Source organism: Rutidosis leptorrhynchoides, chromosome 2, assembly GCF_046630445.1.
Source record: "Rutidosis leptorrhynchoides isolate AG116_Rl617_1_P2 chromosome 2, CSIRO_AGI_Rlap_v1, whole genome shotgun sequence".
Lineage (NCBI taxonomy): Eukaryota > Viridiplantae > Streptophyta > Magnoliopsida > Asterales > Asteraceae > Rutidosis > Rutidosis leptorrhynchoides.
In genome coordinates, this window is record NC_092334.1 from 112,808,657 (window position 1) to 112,816,527 (window position 7,871).

The window sequence follows — 7,871 nt, forward strand, 5'->3', positions numbered from 1 at the left end:
TTTTCAAGAATTATGAAAGGTTTGAATCGCAGATTGTAATCGTCAAGATACAAATGAGGTTTAAGATGAAATCAAGTGGCAAACTTAAAGAATTGTTTAGTTTCATATGTTATAATCAATATTTTAATTTATTTTAATTGTCCAATGTTGGCAGTCCACAGTTAGCAGTCCACAATTAGTAATTCAATAATTCATATATAGTTTAATATATAATATTCGAATTAATTAATACATGTCGTGACCCATTATATACAGGTCTCTGACTCGATCACAACTCAAACTATATATATTATTATAGAATCAACCTCAACCCTGTATAGAGAACTCGATCATTACTGCATATAGAGTGTCTATGGTTATTCCAAATAATATATATAGATGTCGATATGATATGTCAAAACCTCGTATACGTGTCTCGATATTTAAAGTGCGTAAAATAAATAACAAAATTTAAATGACGATAAATAAAATTATGATAAATAAAATGTAATCAGATAGCTAGGAACAGTTAGCTAGGAACAGTTAGCGTGGATTCTTAACAAAATTTTCTCATAGTTAATTTGTTTGTTTCTAACAAATTTTATTTTGTCAAATGTTTTCTTCATTATGCCACTTATTGGATTCTGATAGGTCAAAATCCAAATATGAAATTTGAATGTAAATGGTTATTCTGTGGCGAACGAATACGTATGTCTGTAGATGTAAGTAGGATAGTAAATGATCGTTGAATCAGATTCAAAGAATGTACAGTGTAACTTATTAATGTGGAATCTAAATATTCCTCGGGTATTACCTACCCGTTAAAATATTTTCACCATTAACAGTTTGTACAATAAAACTTTTAATTACAATCTTTATGAAAACATATATACATATGTATTTTCTTCAGACGTAATCATGGATTTAATGAGTCAATGTGATATTAAACTCATCAGATTTACGGCTAGAACTAGAGTATATAATCTCTAAAACATTAGAGGTTACATAATCGCCATGAAGGATGAAGATAGTTTATGTAGAACGATTCGTAGAATGATGATTATGCTTGAGGTATAGATTGCGAGGTTGAGATGTATGATGATGTTGTTGTTGTTGGTACTGGTTATGCTGCTGGTGCTGCTGATGGTGGTACTGTTGCTGTCGGTGCTACAAGTATTGTTGGTGTTGAGGTTGGTGATGATGTTGGTGTAGTAAGTATAGCTTGTAGATCACGCACCATTCTTGGCAGGGTTTCTATCCTACCCTCTATCATTTCTATCCATCCACTCATCTGATTCGATAGATCTTGATTATCAATTCGAAGTTCCCTAACTTCTCCTAATATTCCCCTTCGATTGGTATTCGGAAGTAGAGGTTGAATATTTTTTGAGATTGCAGTAATGCGACCTTCGAGGTGAAAAACTTTAGCAAGAAGGGTGAATACAGTGTTGCGCATAGGTTCACCAGTGAGTACATCATTTTCTCCGATGTTAGATGGTAAGTTTGGTTTGTGGTAGGGCTCGCCTTCTTCATTTATCCATCGAGTGAGTAAGTCTCGGACCCACCCCCATCTCCTTCAGAAAGAAAAATAGCTAAACAGTGGAGACACTTCAGGTTCATTGACTTCGGAGTCTACTTCAATACACATCTCGAAATTGCTTCCGGAACTAATGGAATCAAAGCTAGGTGTGGGATCCATTTCTTATGATCAGTTAGAGGATTTTCGATATGAAATGATTTTCGGTTATCGAATAATATTCTAATTATATATAATATCTAATATAGTACAGAAGATCCCGTAGATTACAGAGGAAATTAAGGAAACGTGTCGGATAAAGTCTACAGTAACAGATACGCTAAGATATGGATTTGTCTATACACTATTCATGCAATCGATGCAGTAAGATGTGTCTAGACTAGGAATGATAAGCAGGTAATTTGCTAAGGATGATAAGTAGATGATTTTCGACACGAAATGATAAGCAAAACTTTTGACATGCAGACACGGTCGAAGTCCAGACTCACTAATGCATCTAAACAACTATCAGTTAAACACAATAATGCAAGACCTGGTTCGCTAAGACCACCGCTCTGATACCAACTGAAATGACCCGTTCATATACAATATAAATGATTCATAATAGTTGATTTCATTGCGAGGTACTTGACCTCTATATGATACATTTTACAAACATTGCATTCGTTTTTAATAGACAAACTTTCATTTACATCAAAAATTGAATGCATGCATATCTTTTCATAATATATCCATCTATAATTGACTTAATAATAATCATGATGAAATCGACGACTCGAATGCAACGTCTTTTGAAATATGTCATGAATGACTCCAAGTAATGTCTCTAATATGAGCTAATGCACAGCGGATGATTTCTTTCATACCTGAGAATAAACATGCTTTCAAGTGTCAACCAAAAGGTTGGTGAGTTCATAGGTTTATCATAAAACAATAAAATTCATCATTTTGATAGACCACAAGATTTAAATGCTGCATGGTACAAATGGGCCCGAATCCTATACCCACCTATAATGTACATGCGATATCTTTTAAATACAGTACACCTTTCTCGTGTACAAAATCTTCTTTCATAAATCTTTGTAACCGTACACATATCTCGTGCACAAAAATAACATACACATAACCTGTGTATAAAATCATTCTCTCGATACATAACATTCACTTTACTTTCATAGCTTGGCTTGGTAACCGACCTTAACATATAATGCGCATAAATAATATCCCCAAAACAGAACATCTCGTCTGTATAATAATCATATAAACTTTGAAGTACTAAACACCACGCCCACTAGCCCTTCCGTCTAGTGAACATTCTGGGTGGAGGTGTTAAACCCGGTAGCTACCTTTAAGATTCGCGTCAATTAGGCGTGCACTAATTCTCAAAATTAGTGATGTTCCCTAATTCTTAGATTACCAAGCAATAATAATCAGGGGGAAAATATTCATATCAATTGTGGCAATTATCACGTCCACATAATTCAATGGTGGCAATTATCACGTCCACATAATTCATTCGAGGAATGTTTTGCTTGTGTCTATCTCGTCAAACATTTATAAAAGCATTTCATGTATTCGCAGTTCAAAATGTATTTCAAAAGCATTTAATAAAGCAGTTGTAAAAGTAGAGCATGTATTCTCAGTCCCAAAAATGTAAAGAGTAAAAGGGAATCAAATGAACTCACCATAATGTATTTTATAGTAAAAATACATATAACAACATTGAACAATGCAGGGTTGGCCTCGAATTCACGAACCTATATCATTTATATATATATATATATTAACATATATGATTGTAATCGAGCGAAATTATATTATTAGTGATATACTTGTTATGTTAATAAATTATATGTTATATGTTTTAAATATAGTGTTATGTACTAATTGTTATTTGGTAAAATAATACTAATACTAATAATTAAAAAAATTGTAATCTCTTTATAATGATATTAATAATGATATCAATAATACTTGTAATACCTAATGCTATTACTTATTAATGATATAGTTATTAATTATAATAATCTTAATCATATAACAGCAATAATTCATAATAATAACAATAATAATAATAATAATAATAAAAATAGTGGTAATAATAATAGAAATAATAAAATAGCTACCTCAATAGAATAGGCCTTATAAAAAAAATGACGCCTTAGCCCAGAGTCGAACCCGCGACCTTTCGCTCCTTGCAAACACCTCAAAACCATTGAAGCAATAGTGTTTTTCTTGTGATTACTAGATCGTTTAATTATTTATTATATCCGACTATTTATTTTCATTGCATTTTCTATCCTTATCATCTTATTCATTTCTATCTCGAATTGTCATTATCAAATAGCGTATTCATAATCATACGGTATCATTCATTATAACCATATATCACATATCATAACTCCATCGTCCCCATAACATAATCATATTCGAATTTTAACGTCACCATAAGCATCAACGTCTTCATCGCTTATGAATCACATAACAGCCCGTCAGAAACTTGTGATGGGTCACGGCCACATGTTAGGTCCAACAGGAAACTCTATTCAGGCCCTCGGCCCAACAAGTTTAAACCAAATGCAAAAAAAATTAGGAATGGCAGTCCACAAATCTTGTAAAAAATTCGGTAGTCCAGGCCCCAAAATAATAGCTGGTTAGTTTACAATTACATGTATGGTGTCGATATAAAAGATAATTAATTATCATGGTGCTCCACTAACCATTTAATCCTATTTAAATGCTACTACACCACTTTAAACTTGTGAACATGTCCCACTTGCTTTTCATTTCTTTTGTTTTGGTGGTTGAGCTGACCAACTAAAGCAGAATTCTTAGTACGATAAGATCGAATATACTAGTAGCAGAAACGGTGATCGAATTAATAGAAAAAATTAAATAGAAGATGAGCAGAATAGCTGAAGCATTCGGTGAGGGTGATGGATATTTTGTAGGTGGTTTTGTGTAGTCTTCAGCCTGGACAGTAACATCACAGATAGTACGGTAGTAGTAACATTATACTATCGTTTAAAATTTACTGTTCATCATCTTCCTCATTGAGTTTGATTGGCGGTTTACACCGAACTGAAACAGTAGTAGCGCCAGGTTAATGGGTGGTGTTTGGCTTGGCTCGAAATAGAAATAGAAAAGTAGAAGTAGTGGTTCATGATGAGATAAAATAAATAAAATGGTGATTGTTCGGAGTTATGGTTATTATGGTTGATTGTACCACTGAAGTAGAAACCGAAATGATATTAAGCAAACAACAAAATTTGTCGTGGTTGTTTGATGGTACAGGGAAACAGAAAAGTAATGGGTTGTTGTTAGATTTGAACTGGAAATAATTTTATTTGCCGCATGTAGTTTGATGAAGAGGGTGGTTATGTGTTGGTTTATGGTAGTGACCTTCGATGGGTGTTGGACAAGAGAAATGGAAAAGATCATGACAACAATTAAAACGAATTTGGTGTTGGTTAGTTTAAGGTGATAGTTGTTCACAGAAAATGCAAGCTAGAGAGAGAGGTAGGGAGAGAGATGGTGGTGGTGTCGTGTGGTAGTGGCGGTTATGGTTGTAGATGGTGTAGGGTTGGTGAGGTTGATAGTTGATGGGTGTCGATTATAATCTCTTGTCAGAAGAGATGGTGATGATCTATCTCTAAGTGTAAACATAATATACATAATATATGTGTATATAATATTAGGTGGATAATATTAGATGGTCATAAAATATTAAAACGTGTTTTACATGTTTTACAGCTCACAGATATAATTATCTGGCTGCCGACACTTATTAGGTGTAGCTCGTATCCCGTGGTTAAACAGTGGCGAATAAATGTCTTCGGAGTAATCACAAATTTTTATTTTAATTATCTTTATTTATTTTGGTCATTATGGTATAAAATTCGATCATTAACTATTAAATAAAAATTTCATCAACTGTCCCTCTCAATTATGGGTAAAATATAAAAGGTGTTAAAATTAAATAATTAGGTCCTAAATAAACTTTTAATAAGCCTGTAACTTATATAATTCATTTTCGTATCACCATTTATTTTAAAATCAAATAAGTTCCTTTTTAACTCGTTTACTATTAATCGAATTTATAATTGAGCATTACCGTTGTTTACTAAATAACTTCGAAATCGCAAAATATATTGAATATACTTTTTATGTATATATATAGATCTATTTTATATAATAAATTTTATTATCTCTTATATTATTTTATAATTTAAATCATATATTAAATCAACTATATTTCAAAGTATTATATATATTTATATATTTAAATATATATGTATTAATTTATTTATATGTAATAGTTCGTGAATCGTCGGAAATGGTCGAAGTTAATTTGATTGAATGAAAACAGTTCAAAATTTTTGAGACTCAACATTACAGACTTTGCTTATCGTATCTGAAACATATAAAAATTAAGTTTAAATTTGGTCGGAAATTCCCGGGTCGTCACACATTTGATGTTCTAACACAGTTTTGAAGTCAAAATATAGCTTGTGAAAGATGTAAGGATCTAAGAGTGATGATTTTGGTCATGTCTCAAGTTGAATTTTGAGATTTCAAAATCAGAATATGTAATTAAATTTTGAATGAGTATGGTTGTTTTGATTTCTATAAAAGAATGTATATTGTTGTGAAAGTAGGGAGTATAATGGATGATTTGCTAAATCAGATTCGAAGAATGTAACATATTAATTGTGAATTTATATATCTCTCGGGTATTACCTACCCGTAAAAAAAAATTCACAATTAATATTTTGTACAAAAGAATTTTATTACAGTCTTTATGAAAATATATATGTATATTTTCTTCAGATGTAACATAGATTTAATGAGTTAATGTTAAATTAAACTCATTTGATTTACGGTTGAAACTAGAATTGAATAATCCCTAAAGGCTTTAAAAAGTACATAACTTTTACGCAGTATTTCTTTAATGACATTGAAATTATGAATCAATACTTCGTTATTTGTTGATGTATGATGTTCGGTTCGTGGAATTGTTGTGAATTTCGCAAAGTAAGAATGATGTTATCTGAAAAGTTTCGGGTACATCGATGATGAAAGTGTAAAATCAAATGTATACTTGATTTATTATGAATTGGAATTTGTTGAATTGCGACAGAGATTGTAGTTAACGCTGGTTAAGTTGCGGCCGAAGGACGTACATTATTGCATATTTGTAATATGAATTAACCGAGTAGTTAAGATTCACACACAATAGCTTAGCACGGAAAGATTTATTTCAATATATATGTATATATATATATATATATATATATATATATATATATATATAATATACATATAATTTCTTCAGAGAGAATGAGTTAATTCTTCATAACTAGTTGATACAATATACACGTTATTGATTCGTAATGATGTCCACAGTGATTCTTGAACTGACGGAGTTTGTGATGTTATCTGTGTTGTTGATTCGGATGTTGACTGTACTGACGATGCTGGTAACGCTGACGGTACTGTTGATGCTGTTGGTAAAGCAAGTTTAGCTTGTTAATCACACACCATTTTTGTCAGGGTTTCTACTCTTCCTTCTATCATTTTGGTTCGCTTAACTGATTTATGGTTAGGGCTAGATTAGATAATCTCTAAGACTTTAGAGATTACATAATCGCCGCGGAATGTTTCTCCAATGAATTTATGAATTAATACTTCGTCAGTTATTGTTGTTGGTACTCCTTGGTATCTATGGTGCGTATGACGTTGATGCTCGTGGGACAGATTGTGAAGTTGAGGTTTACGACGCGGTTGTGGTTGGAGGTGGTAATGGTACTGTTGGCGTTGATGATGGTGGTACTGGTTATGCTGCTGATGCTGCTGCTGGTGTTTGTAATCTCTGCACCATATTCTCCAAAGCCACTACCCGAGCGCGAAGCTCGTTGACTTCTTCTATTACACCGGGGTGATTGTCGGTTCGGACGAGTGGATAAATAAAATCTAAAATTGGATGTAATATATAATCGTGACGAGATACTCTGGAAATGAGCGAGAAAATGGTGTTTCGGACAGGTTCGCCGGTAAGTGCTTCAGGTTCTTCGTCAAGAGGGCAATGTGGTGGATGGAAGGGATCACCTTCTTGTCTCCAATGATTGAGGAGGCTACGAACCCATCCCCAATTCATCCAGAATAGGTGATGACTAATTGGTTGATCTATTCCGGTCACACTGCTTTCGGAGCTTGAATGGGATTCCATTTCGGAATCTGAGTGACTTGAACTGATGACGAATTCCATTTCGTACGATTGGATAAAGGATTTTTTTTTTTTGATATGAAATGATTTTGGCTAACGGATGATATTCTAATTACATAGAATATATAT